Here is a 20,614-nt window from a genome sequence, read left to right as displayed (position 1 = left end):
CCCCCCCCCCCCAGAAGACCAGCGGCTGCATGCTGCACATGGATGATCACAGCCCATCACATGGCTGCTGAGCTAATTCTGGGGCCAGTTGTCTCTGGCGTCTCTTGTTACTAACTGGAGGGGAAATGCAAAGGATTGCAGTGCAGTAGCAAGCATCTGACGACTCAGGCTCCCACAGACTACTCTCAGCCCCCCCCCATCCCCCACCCCGCCCCGCTTCCTCTCCTCCCCCCACCCCCTGATAGATGTCTATTAAAAGCTGCTGACGTGGGAAGGGACGGCCATCTTTGATGAGGGCACAGCTCCCGATCCATTGAAGAAGGAGGCTTGGGGAGGTCAGGAGCGGCTGTCCTTCCCTCCCAGCCGCCGCCGGGCTGCCTACACCGGACTCTGCGGAAGCCAAGGTAGGGGAGTGCGCCTGGACAGAGCCCTTTGTCTCCTGCCTGGAGCCCCGGGCACGGGGGCAGGGCAGAGCTGCTGCAGGCTGGGAGGAGAGCGGTAACCTCCACACCAGGTTATTTCTGCCCGCCGGAGGGGGCGGGGAGCGATGTATAAAGCCCCGTTTTCCTGGGATTGATTGTGGCACCCAAGGGGCTATGGAGCTGGCTTTTCTGCACTGGGGGGACAGGAGAACAAATAGCCGTTGCATTAACCCCCCCCCCCAACCCCTTGGGGAATAAGGAGGAGGTTGCGCCTCTGTTTCCCTGGGGTCAGCAGCCTCCATCCCCGGTCGGCCGCCCTGTGCACAGGGCAGCAGCGTGGGGGTCCGCACCGGGGACAGCGGCGCTCGCCCGCAGCCGCAGAGCCCGGTTCAGCACCTCGGAGAGCGACAGAGGCCGGTCTGTGCAGCTCAGCACCCGGGACAGCGGCGCTGGTTGGGGCGGGGGGGGGCACTGGTGCGGCGCTGGGGGGCAGCGCTGGCGGGGTGCAAAGGGAGCAGCGTCCCTGTGACATACGCTGCAAAGTGCTGGGGGGGGGCCCTCACCCACCCGTCCACACCCACCTCTACAGCTGCAGGCTTTGTTGGGGGGGGGGGGAAATGTGCCCGTCCGGATCTTATTTATACCTTCCTCTGCCGCCAGCAGCCCCGCAACTGATCCGTTTGCCCAAATCAATTGCTCGCCAGTTTCCCTTCCTCCACCCCCTTCGCCACCCCACGCCCCCTTTCCCGCCCCCCTTCTGAATCCAGCAGTACCTGCCTTCCTCCCCACACAGGGGCAGGCATGCCGAGCCGTGCCCGGGGGGGCCCATCACACATGGGTGTGCGCGCCCACGCGTGTGACTCCGGGCTGTTCGCTTGTCCTTGGTGCACTCCTGCACTGAACGGCGTGAATGGCTAATCCGGGGTTCGAACCCGGGACCGGGCAGTAGTTGTGGTTTGCGGATGTCCCCGGTTCCCCCGTGTCCTGCGGCTCTAACACACGGGGAGGCGGGACACTGAGGTAGCAGCTCGGGAGGGGCTCGTCCGTGAGCCACCCGCGGTGGCCTCCCCGCGGGGCTGGGGGCTGTGCACCTGCCAGTGGGGATCTGACCGAGACACCCCGGCCTGTTCGCCCCCTTTCCGGGAGAGCCGCTCGCTGCAGGTTCACTGGGGGGGCTCCTCAGCCCCATGCCCGCACGGGAGCCTTTGGGCTGCTGCAGAGCCAGAGTCCCTCCCACACCGGAGCGCTGGGGCAGAGCCATTGTCTTGTTCGAGGCGCGAGGGCGCCCATTGAAATATGCATCCCCCCCCCCACACACACACCCCGAAGGAGGGGAAGGGGGGAGTCCAAGCTGCACCCTGTGGCCCGGTGCCTGGGCACTGCAGAGCTCGGCTAGCAAAGCGTGCCAGCTTATGTAACCTATTTGCTGGCCTGCCCGGGCATGGGCTGGGGTGGCTGCAGCCCAAACCCGGCCATTCCTCCCCGGGGGGGGGGGGGGCGGGGGCAGAGCCCCAGGCCCGCTGCAAGGGACGGGGGTAACTTTGCAAGGGCTGGGGGGGCTAAGCAAGGGGGCTTGTCCGCAGGGCAGGCGAAAGCAGCAGGTGCGCGACGCCGGTTAAACTTCCCCGGGCTGCTGTCCGGCTGCTCGTCCCGCCCGCTCTCTGGCCGAGCTGCGTCAAAGGGCAGCTCCCGGCGCGCGGCTGGGCCCCACGTCTCCGGGCCGCTTCCCGGGGCAGCGCGCGGCTGGGTCGGCTCCCGGCGCGTGGGAGGGACGCAGGGGGGGGGGGGGGGGCTCTGCAGTGGCAGGGGGCGGGGACGGTCACGTTTTTAAGGGCACGCTCGGGGAGCGTCTCTCTCCCCCCCCTCCCCCCCGGGCTGCTGGGTACTGCACGTCACGTTGCCTGGATTCCTGCAGGGGTGGATGCAATCTCCTGGGGGGGGGAGTCAGAGACTGGCTGAGAGGGGGGAGGCCACCGGGAGAAAGCCACCATCCCAGGCAGAGGTGCTGGAACTAGGGGGGCTGCTGCACCCCCCAGCTTGAAGTGGTTTCCATCATATGCAGGGTTTGCAGTTTGGTTCAATGGCTCTCAGCACCGCCCCCCCACCCCCCCAAATTATTCCAGCGCCCTTGATCCCATGTTCATCACGCTCGCCAGCCTCTTTACAGTCGGTTGCGGCTGTCAGGCAGGCTCAGGGCCAGATTAACCCTTTGTGGGCCCAGCCCCAAACATATATGTGGGTCCCCATGGGGGCAATGGAACATGGCGTGGGTGGGGGTCGTTCCCCGGAGCGAGGGGCCAGCCAGGGGCATGGCATGGCAGGGGCGGCCCCGCTTCCCCCAGCCCAGTGCAAGGGCACTATTTACACACCAGCAGTTGCCAGACGCACAATGGCCCGCCTGGCCCTGTGCTGCCAGCCTGCCCCTTCCCCCCGGGGGTGAGCCCATGCTGCACCACACAGCCGCCCGCCCAACACTGGACCCCGCTCCTCCCCCCGATTCCCTATGGCCAGAGCCCCCACAGACTCGCTATGCCCAGCATCCTGGCTGACCTCCCTCAGAACCCACTTGCCTGGAGGGGCCCAGCCAAGCCCCCCACACTGCCTCCCCAAATTGGCTGAGACAGGCCAGGCTTCTGCACCACTCCCAGGTGGCTCAGATCCAGGGAGACAGGTGGGCCCCCCCCAGATGGTGGGAAGCAGAGATTGCCTGGAGCTGGAGGTGCACTGGGGTCCTGTCAGGAGGCAGAGAGAAGCCGGCGGGTGGGGTCAGGGGGTGAAGAGGAGCCCTGGCCAGCGGGCAGGCCAAGAGGACCAAGTGGAGGGGGACTCAGTGGGCTGGCGGGGTCTGGGGCTGCAGTGGAAGCAGAACAGGCCGAGGCCCCTTCTGAGCATGGGCCCGGCTCTGTGGCGTCACGGGTGCCATTGTAAACCCGGCACTGGGCAGGCTACGCTGGCGATGTGGGAGATCAAAGAGCGCTGCTAGGAGGCAAGGAGAGCCCCCTCCCCTTCTTACCCTGGGCTTGCTCCAGCCTTTGGACAAATGCAGGATCTGGCAGGAAACTGCCCACATCCTGGCTGGGTTCTGTCAGCTGCCTGCACTGGGTGGGTGGCACTGGCATTAACAGGACCATCGGCTTTGCTCTCCCCTCTAGGCTGGACATGCTCCAGCCTGGTTTTATGCAGAGCAGGCAGGGCTTGGAAACGTACCTACCAAAGGGTGAGGGAGGAGTGCTGCTTTGCCAGTGCCTTGCAGGGAAGGTAATTTTCCAGGGCTTAATTTGTGCCAGCAGGGCTGAGCCCTGGCACGTCTGGGCTTGGCAGTTCATAGCCCCCCCCACCCCCCCAGCACCTCTGGGTGGCAGTTCATAGCCCCTGCATCTCTGGGCTTGCCACCTCCGTTATGAAAATAAAAAAAATTGCTTGAGCCCCTGAACCTAATTGCTTGAGCCTGGGGACCTCTTTCATTACAAATTAAGCACTGTAATTTTTCCCTGCTGGCTGGTGCCAGAGGTAGAAAATGTGGCTCAAACTTCAGTGCTGACATGGGGGCAGTTTCGTCCTTCACTGGCACTGTGACTGGCTGGGAGCTGTGGTTGGCAGGGTAGAATGACACGATGGAAGCCCCTTCCTGGCAAGGGCTGGGAGTCCAGAAAGTCTGTTCAGGGGCCATCGGATATGTGTGACTGCCAGGGAGGGGAGGACGAGACCGCAGTGTGCTTAGCGGGGAACACACCGATCAACGGAGAGAAACGGAGTAAAAACGAGCAAAAGAAGGAGAACAGGAAAGGCAAAAGGAGTTAGGAGAGAGAGGAGACGGGGAAGGGAGAAACGAAAGTGTTGCCTCTCTGAAGAGGGTCAGGAATCCAGTCCCAGGCTGGGTTATTCTTGAAGTCCACAAACTGGTTCTAACACCCTTCCGCAGTGTCCCACCAGCTGCTTTTCCTGTCTTTTTGTGCCTGAATCATATTTCAAAATACTTTGCCAGGTGCTAGAAAAAAATGGCTGGAAAATCTTTCAGTAGTACTGCGTGTCTTTAAAGAAACCCCAGACTCCTAAGATCAAGTGCATTAACTGAGAAGGAAGAAGATGCTGCAGTAGAAGTGTGCGGGGCTGGGGAGTGGGCAATCTCTCCCTCTGCCTGCCTGGTCCCAAATACTTGGCAACCTCTTTTTGTGACATTAGGGGAAGAAATTTCTTCAGAACACAAAATACTAGTATCAATGCGGATGTAAATCAAACGGGGGGGGGGTGGTTTGTGGGGTGGGTAAAATATGAGAGTTACGATGCAGACAGATGGTCTTATTATTTAATCAGAGACAAGAGAGCATCATTTCTGGAGTTTCAAGGGACTCTTGCAGTCCACCTTTAAAAGACACAGCTGCCAAAATAGAGTTCCACAATGTCCCATCCTATTGCCAAGAGATGCGGGCTGTGAAAATTAGAATGAAGCTTTTTTTTTTCTTTTGGTACCTCTGCATAGTGCAGACAGAGGTCAGCCAGGAGGACATTCCCTGCATGTTCAATGACTAAGATGACTCGGGAGAATCAGTTTGTAAAGGGACAACAGACACACATCCAAAAAAAAGGAATAGATGGCCAGATGTTTCAAAGGTGCTGAACTCTGTTTGCAGCTCCCATCGAACTCCATGAGAACTGTAGGGCCCTAGCACTTTGAAGAAATCAGATCAATATTATTTAACTTACTGTGCCAACTGGAGCAGATATAAGGGTGGGCTTTTCAAAAGTGCTGAGTATTAGCCTAAGGCGGTTGCCACTGGGAGTTTTACCATTAATTTCAGTGGGGGCAGAGCTAGTCCGATGCTGAGTCCTCTCGAAAATATCACCCTGAGGACTTTCTCTTTAACGAGAAAAAGAACTGATTTATTTTTTCAGAGGGGCTTCCCTACAAATGAGAGTCAACATGCAGCTGTAGGTTTAAGCTGTAAGGACTTGATCCAAAGCCTTTCGAAGTCAATAGAAAGTCTCGCACTGACTTAAGTGAGCTTTGGATCCAGCCCGTAACACGGTATTGTTAAGGCAAATTAAGCCTGGTCTACAGGCAGCTTTTGTGCTGCTTTAACTATATCTAAATTTAGGGGAATCAGCTATATCAATATAAGCACCTTTATACTATATAGTACTTTACTTTATATAGTAAAACTGCATGTTGTACCTCTTGAACTGGTTCTTCACCAATATAGGTATAAAGTGATACAAAACCTGTGCGTAGACCAGCCTGTAGAAAATAAAATCTCTCTCTGTAAAAAAAGATGAAAAATTTTAATAGACTATTTTATTTTTACTGATAAGGTGCAGCCAGTGCATAGTAACTAGGACTATGGCTCCTTTTTAATTAAAACATCTTTTAGGGTCTGATCCTGCGCCATGGAGGTCAATGGGAAGTTTGCCATTAATTTCAGTGGGAGCAGGGTCAATTCTTATAGAACCAAGTTAGGACTGGAAATTTTTTTTTACAATTTGTTAATCATTTCTCTTTCAGTTGAGCCCAGGAACATAAGACATTTCAGAGAAAGAAGATGCTATGCAGCTAATTAGTTTAGCTCACACCTCTTATTTAGCAGTTGTACCCCTCTAAATATTTTCAGTTGAATTTCTGCCTTACTCCTCTGTAATATTATATAAAATAGTTGCTCCTTGATCATTTAATCCCTGATTTAGCAAAACACTTGAGCACATTATTAACTTCAAGCACGTCTTTAAATCCTGTGAACTAAGAGTATGCTAAAATTAAGCATGTGCTTAAGTGCTTTGCTGTGTCGGGGCCTTATTTCTGTTATTTGTAACCGATTCCCTTTGGGCCTGATGCTGCAGTATTTGCCTGGGCACAATTCCCATTCAGATCAGTGAATTGTTGGCCACACAGGAGTACAGGGCTAGACACTTTATTCACTAGAGAGATCACCAACATTCTTTTAGTGTCTGTCTCTACTTTATCTTAAAAACCTTTTTAAAGGAACACCTTACCAGCAGTGTAACACACGTAATAATAGCAATATTACTGTCATACAGCATCTTTCATCTTAAAGATTTATGAGCTGCTCTAAAGATAGCGGGCTAGATACCTCCCACTCAGTCACTCCAGATTCTCATTGGTGTAACTCCACAGTTGTCAGCAGAGTGACTCTGGATCTATACTAAGAATAGAAATGTATGTACAAGACTCATTGCTTCACCCACTGCTGAAATGCACACCCCGCTGGGGACACTAGAGCTAGCATGCCTACTCTTAAGCAGTCAGGTGTCATCTTCCATGGCCAGAAATTGTCGAAAGCATAGCTTAGCAAAGCACTCATCCATCTGTAGCCACCTTCCTTTCATCCCTAACTGATATCACCCCAAAGCGCCCCCAAGTTTCATAACCTTCTGTTTCTTACTTATTGGCCTTGCAGTTGACGCTGCTGCATTGCACTGCAGCAAGAGCTTTCCTAAAGTGCACATCCATTATATTCATAGCTTTATCCCACCAACTCCCGCTTGTTCCTTTATCCTAAAGTACTTACTCATGTTCTTCTTTTTGTGAAGTCTATACTTAATCGGACCACAACTTTCCATACCTTGCCCTGTCCTGTCTCGTTGTTTCTAGCATTTTCCTCCATAGCTGAGTCAAATTTATAGGACTGGAAGTTACTGGTCCTCTCCTGATCTTGGATGATGGTAGCCATTCTCCATAGCTAAGATGGCAGGACCCCTTGCATTATCAGTGCTATTTTTGTCTCCTTTCTTATCCTAAAGCATTTTTAAATGTCCGTTTTAAAGTTTTTTCTTTGTCTTTGCCACTTTCCTTTAGCATTTTGGAATGGAACTCTATTTTGGCCTGAAAAATGTAATGATGTTAATTTCCTAATCACCTCTTCAGTCACGAGCATGGCTGTCTGCAACAATAATCAAATAGGGATCAATGGACGTTATAATGAAATGTCAAATATGAATTCAAATGTCAAGGGAGCTTTAAGTCGATGGTCTAAAGAGAGAAGAGATTTTGCAGTGTACTAGGGGCCTGATCCAAAGCATATTGCAATAATTGGAAAGACTCCCATTGACTTCAGTGGACTTTGGATGAGGTCCTAAATGATAAGGCCATCAAGATTTTGACTTATTAATGATGAGAGCAGGGGATGGACAGGTATCAAAAAGATACCATTCCCAAGTGCAGCATTTACTGATTGAATACATTATCCCAACGGAAACTGTGCACACCATTCATCTTTACAACAGGGCTTTGTTGCACATTTTAGCAATTTAAATTTTAAAAGGGCCAAAAGAATGATCTGTGTATGCGTCATCTGAAATGTATTGTTATGCTGTAGTCCTAAAAAGAATAACATTTATTAAAGCTTTCTAGCTTTTCTTCGTTGGTAACGATAGATATGGTATCTCATTTTATGCAAGAAAGGAGGTTGGATTCTAATCCAAATGAAAAAAAGAGGCACAAAGTAATTAATCATGGATGTTTCACTGTTCCTTTGGAAGCTGAATGCTCATTTGGCATTGACCAAACTGGCTATTCTGGCCACGTACTTGGGAAGCACTTAGGTTTTCGGTTATTCTTTTATTATTGTTTCAAGCTATGGTTCGTTATTGGGCCAGATCCTCCGCTAGGGTAGCTTAACAGAGCTCAACTTGATCTGCAGTCTGGCCACAACATTATTTTTCAGTCAACAGCTGCTGTTGAGTTTTAAATGAATTGGCAGTTTAGTCATAGGCTTGGAGGCCCAGACTTTTCAAGGTATTTCCTTGGGAGTTGAGCACCTATATACGTTTAAAAATCTGGTCCTAAAATCCTACTCTTTTTGCATTAACATTTTCATGAAGTTGAAGTTTCAAATATTATTCTTTAACAGAAAGATTTGAAAAAGTTTATATTTCTTATAAATAGTGATGATGATTGATTGATGATGATAGTAGGAAGAAGATGACGATAAAGAAATATACACACCTGTACTGATTAATAAGATTATAATTCAGTTTTGGGGTCTGCTCCAGTCTTGTGGTATATGATATCAGCAGAACCTTTTAATGAGGTTAACAGCGATGAACCAGATTCGGTTCTCAGTTACTGATGTGAATCCATCTGAGTTTCAGCTGATGCCGCTGGATTTACCCAAATGTTCAGAAAGTCAGAATCAGAGACAAGAATCTGGCCCTAGTACTCTATAAATACATGCATACACAAGTAAATCTGTTCCTCTAGAAAGGGTAATGCATTTTGATTCCTTATGGTGTCTTTCCTTGTCAGTTTATTAGTCCGGTCTAATCTTCAGTTTTGCCTTTTTTTCTTTATCAAGGATATTTGACAAATATCTTCTAAACTGGAATCCATATCGCTGCCACATTACCAGATCTTTTAAAAAAATACATTTAACCCTTTAACTCCCACCATTTCTCATTCTACCAGCAGCGTGACTCAGCTCTCGGTGGGCTAAAGTAGAAAAAATGAATCATTGAATACATTTCTAACAGGAAGCAAGGGAACTGATACTTTATATGTATATTTTTATAATTATAGTTTTCCTTGTGTTTTTAATATGGCAAAATTATGGTGCCCTAAATATACTGGTAGAGGCAATATTATAATTATCATAGTTCTGTGTAATTGCTAATAACAAAATTGTGTTTTCTAGCCCGTGATTACAGAAGGACGTTTCACATATGTGATTTTTTACATTAATGCATGATTTGCCATTTCTTGCTCAAAAACCTACCAATTAACAGGGAGGTGCATATTACAGCTAAAAACACTACAAAAGCACTTCATATATTTTAACAAGTATGCTACAGAGCATTTGCTAGGGCATATTTGTAATTCTATGCTGATTGCTTTAATCTAATACCATAATAGCCTGATTCTGCAAAGTGCTGAGTGCTTCGTGAGGGATGGTGTACACCTTCAGTTCTCACAGAGTCTGACCCAAAGCCCACAGAAGTCAACAGAAACACCCCTGTGGGCTTCAGTGGGCTTTGGATCAGGCTCCTAGATATCAGAGTGGGATGTGTTCTAAAGGCTCTCAGTACTACCATTCTTTATAATGCTTGTGGATCTGAAATACTTTTAAATTAGAAGAAATTCTGGGGAATGTTTCTACGGGTTGTGATATGAGTGTTCCCAAACATGCCATTTTATTTGTTCTCAAACAAATAAATCAATCATTTGTAGAATAGGTGAACTGCTTGTTTTAATTCCCTCCCTCCCCCCCCCAAAAGGAAATCACAGTTTATAATGCCAATTTATCGTTCTGCTTATAATATGTGTTTGCTTGACCTACAGTAGAAATCTATTTGAACAGAACTGAACTGTCAAAAACTGAATGACTATTCATAGATAGATGTTTTAAAACAAAAAAAATTGAATGTTATGGATTTCTACTGTAAATTAAACAAATACATGCCTTTTTACCTGCTATATGCCATGTGTATCCCAACAGACTCAAGGGTTAAGATACATCATATGCAAATGTTGCTCATATACTTAACCTCTTTTAAAGGAAAGCTGCTGCAAACTGTTTCCTGAAAAATGTTTTAGTTGCATCTGCAGGATTAATTTGTATTCTGCTTTGCCTTGTTTTTTGTCAGTATTAATATTTTAGGTCCAGTCCTGCTTTCATTCCTATTGGTAAGAATTTTGCCTATTACTTCAAAGGCAAATAGGATAAGATCCTTTCTTCAGAAAGCAGGGCATTGAACTTGATCAGCTGGTGAGAGTGCTTCAGAAATATACCCGACATCTGTCAAAGCTCAGAGTTTGGTTCTTGGACTATCCAGTATATTACAAATCATATGAACAGTGATATTTTGTTCTTAATTTATTAGACACAAACATCTCTCTTTCCAATAGTGTGTTCTTGAAGGAAATGCAGGCAACAAAATTGCTATTAAAATAAATTTGGGCCTACGTGTACCAACTATTTTGTTATAGGAACCCTAGTCTAGTGATTAAGGCATAAGACTGGCACTCAGGAAATCTAAATTCAGATCTGGGTCTGCCACAGGCTAGTTGCATGTGACCTCGGACAAATTACTTTGACTCTCTGAGCCTCATTTCCTGCATCTGTAAATATGAGAATAATGGCCTACATTTTCAAAAAGTGATTTTGTTTTGGGTGCCTCCCTTTTTGGCACCCTACTTGAGACATTTTAAAGGGGACTGATTGTCAGAAAGTGCAGCCTACATGTCCTCTGAAAATCTGGCCCCTTTAAATTGTCTCAAGTTGGGCATCCAAAAGTTGAGACACCCAGAATATTTAGCCACTTTTGAAAATGTTGAAAGGTGCAATAGCAAGACAAAGTATTTTTATTAAACACTGCTAGGAATGTATTATATTTATGGTAGCACAAGGAAAAATTAATGGGGGAAGGGAAAAATAGGATGAACCATGTATGGGTCTGATTCTGATCTCACTCTGGTATATATCCGGAGTAATGCCACTAATGTAAACGGAGTTACAAGGGTGTTAAACCCATGTGTGTAAGAACAGAATCAGGACCTATGGATCCAGCCCTGACTAACTGACAGAGTGCAAATTCCAAATTGAGAACACTGCAGTTGAATATACAACTTGGAATTTTCTTTCTGTGAGCATTTGAGCTTAACATTTACTTTCTGCAAGTATTCATACACGTGACACACCAATGTTTGAAGGCTCTCAGAAAGCAAACCTAAAAGGTGTGTGAACACAAATCAAAATCCACTATTGAATTGCAGCAAATATCCACCAGAAAAAGTTCCCACTATTTGCTCGCCTGTATGAAAATGATTGAAATATACACATGGTCCCTGCACAGCCTTTTCAGGGATTTCTTTTAAATCTTTACCTTTAAGAAGTTGGTCCGATGAAAGACAGCACCTCACCCACCTTGTCTCTTTAGCATTAAGAAACATTTTCTTGGGTTCTGCCACCCACTTCTGCCCTGGCTGAAAAACATTTCTGTCTCCTATCATAAGAGGGTATATTAAAAACAGACTGGATGACTCTCAGATGTGGTAGCTTTTGTTGGGGAGTCCTGTCAATTTAGTACATTTTTGAGACGAGTACATCAGGGAAAAGTCAGTGGGGAAAAAAACCCTTAAGGCTTTGAGAATGTGCTGAGTATAATTTAAAATGCTATATAGACAACTTCTTTAACGTAACACAGTAGGGACAGCTCAGAGCATCTTTAAAGTTATTTTCTTTATTATCAGGGGATTTTGCAGTCACCAGATCTTCTAGTTGTTCGTTTCTCCATGATTGACTGTTCTTAATACTATGAGGTGGTTGTTCTGGGAGCAGGTAGCTAACTTGCACAGGTCATGCATCTGTTCTGAAAATCATTTGCTGAATGTGATAACGCTACACAAAGCTATTTAACAGGTTAATGACTAAAAAGGCAAAAGGGCTGCATGGACAGTGAAGTGGATGTTCATTACTGTAGTACCTGAATGGCCAGATTAGCCCCCGAGGCATTTAATGCTAGTATATTAAGCAGCCTGGCAGATGGCAGTGTGTTATAGAACAGGCTAGTGGCACTTCAGGTTCTCAGAGAGCATCAGCTCTGTGCCCCTTTTGTTTCTTGAAAATATAAGGCAAAAAGCTACCCTCTTTTGCACAGTGCTTTACTCCTGTTGATGTCAGTGAGGGAGCCACACACATAAGAAGAGAAGGACTCGTGGATCCAAGGGGAGAAATGTAAATAATAATACACAGCATTTTTATATGATCAAAGCACTGTCCAGATGTTAACCAACTAATCCTTCCAGTGGCCCTGTGAGGTACAGTTACTAGGATTGCTCCTATTTTACAGATAGGGAAACTGAGACAAGAGGTGCAGTGACTTTCCAAGGCCATAGGATGTTTAAGTGGCAGAACCTGTAGTACAATTCAGGAGTGCCTGAATCTCAACCCCGTACTCTTTTCTCCAGACCACGTCGCTGGGATAGTAGTAAGCACTGATGGTGTGGTAGCACCCAACAGTTCCAAATAGGATCAGGGGCCCCATTGTGTTTGGTGCTGTTCATAGAAAAGACAATCCCTGCCCTGAGGCCTTGCAGTGTAAAGGCACAAGCAGATGAAGGGTAGCAAATGGGGACACACTGTACAACCAAATGAGTCTGGTGACAAATTGGCTCGGCTTTGTTAGTTCTATGAATTGCAGTCATTCTTTGGGTTGGGTTGGGCTTGGTTTGATTGGGTATGACCCCCGCCTTCCTGTTTTACCCATAGATTTAAAAGTCCATAAAAATGTCATCATGGGTGACAGTTAATTGTGTTACATTGTACATGCCATGATATTATTTGTAATTTTAATAAACTTGTTACCTACGTTAGAGGATCTTGCATCTTGGACATAGGCTGTGGGAGGTGGAAACGGTGTTTGGTAGTCTAGATTTTTTTTGTTAATTACTTCTGGAGGAGGAAATTAAGCTGGTTTTTTGATGCTGCTCCTTTTCAGATGGTTAGAAAAAGTATTCTCCTGATCTTTTCCAAAATACACTCCTTATGCCAAGTCACACCTTCCACCTCAACTGGTAGATGGTGGACTTGCATGTCGTACTTGAGAGCCAGCTACTGGACTTTCCTTCTCTCTTGGCTAGATGTTTGATGTACTAGCTCTCTCCTCTAATGTACTGAACCTCAGCAATTCATTCCGCTTCTGTCTTGATTACTCTATTTCTCTCTGACATCCTCTCTGCTCATTTCTCACATACAGAAGATCCTTTTGTCATGGTTCCTTTGTTCCATGGATTAGGCACTAACCTCTCTGGTTGCCCCAGGATTCATTCTTCCATGTTACCTTCCATTTCTTCTTCAGATCCACTCCTATACTTTATTTAACCCCGCTGCTCTTCTCTGCACCATCCATTACCTTGATCATTACATTCTTCCTTACCATGTTGATTCTGGAGTCCTGTTATTCTTTGGTGTTTCTCAAAATGTCCTCCTGAGGCTTTTCTTGTATTGCCCCGTTCTCCTACCAAAAAAATGTAGCTTTCAGAAGCTCTCTCTTTAACTGAGAGAAACAGCTAGAAGAGACATCTCATTGCACAGCACCATGGGACTGAGAGAAAGAACATGGGAAGAATGTTACTGCTATAATGATTAAAGGCAAGATTTTCAAAGCACTCAGTATTGGTCTAACTCTGCTTCCATTGCAATCAAATTCCCATTGGCTTTAACAGGAGCAGAGTTAGGCCAGCGCTTCTTAGCCCTGATCTACACTGTGGGTGGGTGTCGACCTAAGATACGCAACTTCAGCTACACAAATAGCGTAGCTGAAGTTGGCGTATCTTAGGTCGACTTACCTGGCTGGGAGGATGGTGGCGAGTCGACCACTGCCGCTCCCCCGTTGACTCCGCTTCCGCCTCTCGTGAGCTGGAGTTCCGGAGTGGATGGGGAGCATGCTCAGGAATCGATTTATCACATCTAGACGAAATGAGATAAATCGATCCCCAATAGATCGATCACTACCCGCTGATCCAGCAGGTAGTGAAGACCTGCCCTTAGCATATGCACAATGCAGCACATGACCAGGATTCATCACTGAATTTGGTCTGCTGGTTGGATCATTAGTTTCCCCATCCCAGGCCGGGTACTGATGGTGAGTTTGATGTCAACACTGATCCATGCCACCCACGCGAGTTCTGAGAAATTCTGAAAATCCCACCTCAAAGTCTTATTGTTCATCTCCCAATCATCTAGCAAGGAGTCCAGATTGTAAACAGCAAGAGACAAGGACAAAGAAATCTTCTTGTGCTGACTGTATCTTTACATGCTAATTGCTCCCGCTACATACAATGCATGCGCGATGACAATTACTAGTTGTATGTTATGAATATAGTTTCTAAATGGCTAGTGTTTTGTTGGTTGCTAGCAACCTGGCTTCTGTGTTTAAATTACTCTTGGACCTATGGTTAAATAAGGAGTAGTGTTTGGGTTACAAACTTCCTAGGTTACTGTTGTTAAATTTTGTATATTGTTTTGCTTGGTAGGTTTTTTTTTATTATTATTCATTTTGGCCTTTTTCCCTTCTAGACTAATTTGCCATATATCCTGAGTAAAAAATTTTAGCCAAATTTTTAGCCAACACCAAACTCACCTCTTAATTGGTTTGCCCATTGCTTTGCATGCAGAATTAGACATGCATCCCATTTGGATCTACAGAACCTGGATCTGGACATGCAGAATGAGCAGCTGGAAGCCCACCTATCTAGTTTGCTTTTGCATGTGACTATGTACAGACCCAAATCTGTGCATGCCTATTTTGGCAGATGCAATCAGCTGGATCCACAAATTTGGAGGCTGGGGCTATCCTGCTGTTTGGTGCATGCATGTTCCATTTGTAACAAAAATATTCCAGGGAAATTTTCCAAAACCTCCTTTTTTTGGACACAAGTATGTAATCTGTCTGCCACTTAGAACTCCCATGGACTTCACTGGGAGTTCCATAAGGAGGATGCTTGCAGGAATCGGTACTTAATGTCTGATAAGGTACATGTATAAGCTGTTCATTTTTATAGGTAACCCCTGCTTGCTTGGAGAGGCACTCTGTCACCCCCCAGAAATTGATTAGCCTGCTACAGCCTTGGCTAAGAAAATGCGTCATTTAGCTCCAGAGGTCCCAGGTTTGATCCCCATTACCAACGTCACTGTGTGGGTTGGCATTACAAGAGGTTTGAAACTGGATTATTTTCTCCTGGGAAAGGCACGAGTACATTCTTGCCGTATCTTTAAGGTAGAATGCACATTTATGGAGCTCCGATGCTGGACCATCTGCCTCCAGTGACGCTGTCTGTTTATCCATTTTTCAAATGATCAGTCTTGAGAGTGCCATGCCAGTATCTGAACCACAAGTTTGACAGTCTGTCCATAATGAATGTAGCCATCTCTCCCTGTGAATTCCTCTCCCTCTACATGGACGTGTCTGGTGCTACCTGTTTGGGATCAAAGTCTATTAAATAGTGCCACTTTTGTCCCTGATGCAATACATAAGTCTGCATTTTTCAGTGATTCTTTTTAGAAGGTTTGGAGATGACTTCGATCCGTTCACTGAGGAGCACACCAATGTTGTCACTGTTGCCAGAGAACATTTTCACTGATAACATGAAGTGCTTTCTCTTGTCTGAGTCAGAGATGTACAATGTTTTGGCTGTGCAATAGTTCTTTCCTTCCAAATTCAGCTGTTGCATTTCTTGGTCACTGTGTCCTATTCCAGTGAAAGCAGATGGTTGTGACTCTTGTTCAGAGCAACCATCACATTCCCTTTGCTTGGTTTTTTTTTTTTCCCTTTCATCCACTGCCCATACAATCCTCTCCATGTTTCCTGGTTTTGGTACATTTCCTGAGTATCTTGTTCAGGGAGATACCGGGGCACTAGATTACCAGAATCCAGCCTGTTCACTGAAGTTGCAACACTATACCCTTCAATTAATATTATTCTAATAAGGCCCAGTATAATTTGCTTTAGCAAACTGATATTGTTCCAAAAAATTAGGTGCTATGTATACTTCGTAAAAATAATCTTTAGTACTTGAATTTCTGGCAGTGGAGCCTCTAAAAGGTGTTAATCTATTAGGGTGTACAGGGCTCTCTCCCATTGGGTCTGATTTTAGCTTCAATTCTGGTTTAATCAGAGTCCTCTGCTTTAGCTCAGCAACATAATCTGGGGTCACCATCACTCAGCCATATTCCTAAAAATATCTACTCTCTCTTCAAAGGGGTGTGGTCCAACCCCCACTGATGTCAATAGAAGGATTCCTGTTGATTCCAGTGGATGTTTTTTTGGGCATTTAGCTTTGCAAAGCATTTTTGTGGCCTGGTAGGATGAATCTGACATCCCTTGAGACTGGCTTCCTAAACTGGCCAGTGCACTGACCAACAGGGAGTCCTAATTGGGCAGATGCTTGTAAACTCTCACTGCTTCCAGAATTTCTCTTCCTTAGCCCTAAACCTTACAGAGCCTACAAGGCAGAGTCCCAAGGCCTTTCTGCTAAACATGATCTCCACAGGGCTATGCATCTGTCAACACAAAGATTCCCCACTGCTCTGTTAGAGATGGTAATATAGCATTCAGGCCTGTATATTTGCCTGAAATAGAATTTTGGGGTTTGTTTACCCGTTTGACTTTTGATATTCTTATATCCTTACTAACAAATGTGAACAAAGACACTGTGTGTTGCTTCTACCCAACCAGATGGGTTTGTTAGTATAATGAGAAGACTCTGAGAGGTGTCTCGGAAGCACTATGCCTCTTGAGGCTACTTGTGGGATGGTGCAGAGTATAGATCACCCCTCGCTCAGGGCTATGCCTAAAGGCATAAACTACAGCATAGCTGGCAGATTTAAACAAAATACAGCTACACGACTGCAGGACATCAAGTTTCCCCATCTGTGAATTAGCCCCTTGTGCCATTAGTTTTTGGCACAGCTAGAACCAACTTAGATGTACATGGATGTCTGCAGGAAGCCAATGTTTGCAGAGTACAGCCATTGTATAATAGCAGCGTAGCTGTTTCTCTAAGAGAGAGAGACACTGGTGAGTGAAGTGGTAAATATTGACATCTACTCCTTGGAAATGCACATTTCCTATGCAGCTCTCAGTCAGGAAATCAAAGCAAGTTACCATTTGTCATTGTCACAAGGGAAAGACTGGACTTTTTCTTTAACTGAACAAGCAAATGAGATGGTATCTATTTGGGAAAAGAATTATATTTCAAAGGAAAGGAGTACTTGTGGCACCTTAGAGACAAACCAATTTATTTGAGCATAAGCTTAAGTGAGCTGTAGCTCACGAAAGCTTATGCTCAAATAAATTGGTTAGTCTTTAAGGTGCCACAAGTCCTCCTTTTCTTTTTGCGAATACAGAGTAACACGGCTGCTACTCTGAAACCTGTCGTTATTTCAGAGGATGCATACATAGATATCTGTACAGAATCCTGGATGTGTTTTGGGAAAAGGCTGTGAATTAAAGTGTTGCTTCAGTGGAAACCATGATACAAAATGAAGGAGAATAAAAAGTGCACAGAATAGAGGTGATCACATAAAGCTGCGCTGGTAAGCAGTTCCTCACAGTGTCATTCCATTAGAGAAGATGATAGCTATTTGGAAGATTATGTTTAGTAGAGACCTTGTGACTCTGACTTCCAGGCTGTTAAAGACTATTTGTGTGACTGTGCAACAGTGCTACTTCTCCCTCTCCCCCCTGCCCCGTAACCCAAGCCACAAACCTCCCTGGAACACCCAAACCACAAACCAGCGCCCCTATCTAGTGCCACAGTCCCATGTGGCTGAAGTAAGCTAGGCAGCAACCCGAAAGCGAAAGGAAAAATCAAACCCCAAGTAGGCTTTTAAACTCTTTATTAGCAATGTGCTCATGCACAGAGAAGAGGATTGCACAACTGAGAGCCAATCACGCTCTCCAGCGGGAAATTAAAAATATAATTTTTTAAAAAGCGAAAGGCCTCCTTCCCACCCCCCGGGAAACACCCCAAAACAATCAACAAGCAAACATAGGCACAATAGAGCAATTACACAAAGAAAGAAGCCAAAATCCGCTTACTGTGAACGGGCTTGGCAACATTCCGAGTCGGAAGGGATTGACAATCTTCCAATGCAGGTTCCTTTGCAGCCTTTAAGTTCCAGTCAGCTGTGATAAGGAAGATAGGCCTGGGATGCTGGCAGTTTGTTTCAAACCTGTTAGTAAGTTGTCTCGCTAAGAATTAATTTCACAGCAACGCTGAGAATCAAGAGCAATTGATTAGCAGTAATTCGAGCTGGCTGAAAAAAGGTAACTATTTCATGACAAATTAAAAAAAAAATTCATTCATTTTTTTTCATGAAATTGTTCATTTTTCAATGCAAAATGATTGTTTCCTTTTTTTCCAGCAAAAATTCCAAACATTTCATTTTGGCAGGAAAAACAATATTTTCTCTCTCCTTATTTGTCTTGTTTTCAGTGGAAAAAATAAATAAAAGTGAGAGAAAGTGGGGAGTGGGAGAACTCTTGTCATTTATTTTCCACTGGAAAAGGGGAAACAAGAAAAAATACCAGTTTTTTTCATTTTGTATTTTTATCAAAATGGAGGCATTTTGAAGAAACAAATAGTTTGGCAAACATTTTGATTTTTGTCAAGGCAGTATTTTCAATCATTTCGATGAGTTTTAAAATTTCCACCTGCTCTAATAGTAACTAAAGGGCTCACCATGATCATTATGGGTCAGATTATGATGACTTTATTCACATTGAATAGATCTCCATTGAGTAGTTAATGAGTGGTGTTACTTGTGGAGTTAAATGCCACCTCATATGAGTAAGGGTATTAGAATCTGGCTTTATAGTAACAACCAGGATTGAAGTACTCTATGTTACTTTTAATAAAATGGATGGTATTTGTAGAATAGGTTTACTCCTATCTATAAGAGATAATGGATGTTCTTTTTTCCCTCCATGAACATCATATCCCTTGTCTCAGTCCCAAATACCAATGCACATGTGCTAAGAGCACTTGCATTTTGCTCAGCCAGTGGGCTTTGGCAGTTGGAAGACTAGGAACAAATTGTACCCATTTTCCATCAGCCAGAGGTATATTTCCAAGTCTGCTCTCACAGCCAGGTGACCTCCTCCATGTCTTAGTGAGATATACTGCTGGACTGGCACGCCGTCAGAACGTACACACACAATTTTTTAAAGAGCAGTAGATATTTTTCATTATGACTGAGTATTTAGGGCCAGCTCCTCAGGTGGCGTAATTCAGTGTAGTTACATTGCAGACAAAGGAGCTACACCAATTTATACCAGCTGAGGATCTGACCCATTTAGTTTACAAAAAAACGGATAGAAGAAAAGGAAAAACGTACAGGTGGTGATCGAGTAGTTTTAGCTCAAGATGCAAGAACAAAGGACAGTCTGTTGAGTTGCTCCTCCTTTATAAAGAAAGCTCAGTATGTACCTGGGAGGTGTACGGTAAAAAGGAGTAATTACAAGTGCATTGAGAATAATTCTACACACATACTCACACTCACAAGCAAAGGGCCAGATCCTCAGTACCAGCACACATCCGTGCAAAACCACTGAAGTCAAGGGAGCTATCCTGGTGAACACCAGCTGAGGATCTGGCCCCAAAAATGCATAAATACGTACATACATTGACCTGAAGGAGGCAGAAAAAAAAGTTTGATTACACACTTCAGGTGCAACCCCGACTCTGTTGGAGTCAATGTGGGGTTGCCATTGACTTCAGTGCAGCCAGGATTCCTGCCTTCATGTCTGCGTGAGAAGTTGCTCAGGATATCATTCTGAAATGGCTGAAGATGAATGAATTACTCCTGATTAATCAGCTGTTAAGAAGAAGTATTAAGCAGGGGGTGAGTTAGCCAATTTGCTTATCAGCAACTCAGTAACCACATGACCATCTGAAGAGAGATACTTAAGGCATGACTCAGCTGTCGAAGTGGGAGAATAATTAGGAGTGAAACGTTTATGTGGTGAATTTTCCCCTCTATTCTGTTCATGAATTGCCTGCCACCAGATCATGATTTTCTCAGACTTACTTGTTAGTCAAAGTTATTTGCTGAGTAATTTCTGCAAATATTTTTTGGTCCTCAGATTTTCCATTGCACGTATTCAAAATTCGAGCTGTGTTGCCTACTTTTAATGGTACATGAAAGTTCACATGACATGTTTCGGTTCCCTGATTGGATGACAGTAACTCTTAGAATCAGGTTGCTGGTGCAAAAGCTCCTTGTTACTGTAACAGTGTGGCCTTCCCCTTTTAGGGGCCAGAGGCCTGGGGCTGCCCCAGCACTGTTCAATCAGCTCCACTGGTGCCACAATTAACTGTGTCCCTGCCTGACGAGGAGGGAGTAAGGAGGTCAGGTGTTGGTATGGTGAGCATCTGGGCCTCCTAATAAAAAAGACTTACGAGAACACAGAAGGAAGTTGAGGAGGAACCACAGGGAGGTGCCTGGATTCCTGTGGAAGACCCTGGAGCAGAATGTGAAAGTGGGGCTGAGACAATCAGGGCTCTATCCCAGAGCCCAGAAGGGGCTGGGAACTGAGCCCAGAGAGTGGGCTGAAGAGGAGTCCAAGAGGGTGAAAGACCCTTTATTTGTGTGAACTTTTGGTTAGACTTCTGTTATCTGGAAGGGGGTTAGAACTAGATGTGACTTAGCTGGAAGGCTAACTCATGGACAGAAATAGGCCAT

At 45.6% G+C, this 20,614-nt stretch overlaps 1 protein-coding gene and 1 pseudogene across 2 annotated transcripts in view; one reads left to right on the top strand and one right to left on the bottom strand.

Annotated features, from left to right (window-relative positions):
- The first annotated feature begins 244 nt into the window (after positions 1–244).
- Positions 245–20,614, top strand: part of SNAP25 (synaptosome associated protein 25) — a 93,624-nt gene continuing 73,254 nt past the window's right edge. For both annotated transcript variants that reach the window (XM_074949656.1, XM_074949655.1), the window contains exon 1: positions 245–404. The gene's annotated coding sequence lies outside the window, so the exon portion shown is untranslated. The remainder of the gene's footprint in view (positions 405–20,614) is intronic.
- Positions 15,018–15,799, bottom strand: LOC141984573 (recombining binding protein suppressor of hairless-like; annotated as a pseudogene).

The sequence above is a fragment of the Natator depressus genome, chromosome 3 (assembly GCF_965152275.1).
Source record: "Natator depressus isolate rNatDep1 chromosome 3, rNatDep2.hap1, whole genome shotgun sequence".
In the NCBI taxonomy this organism is placed as follows: domain Eukaryota; kingdom Metazoa; phylum Chordata; order Testudines; family Cheloniidae; genus Natator; species Natator depressus.
Note: the sequence above shows the minus strand (reverse complement) of the source record. Positions and strands in the feature narration are given on the sequence as shown.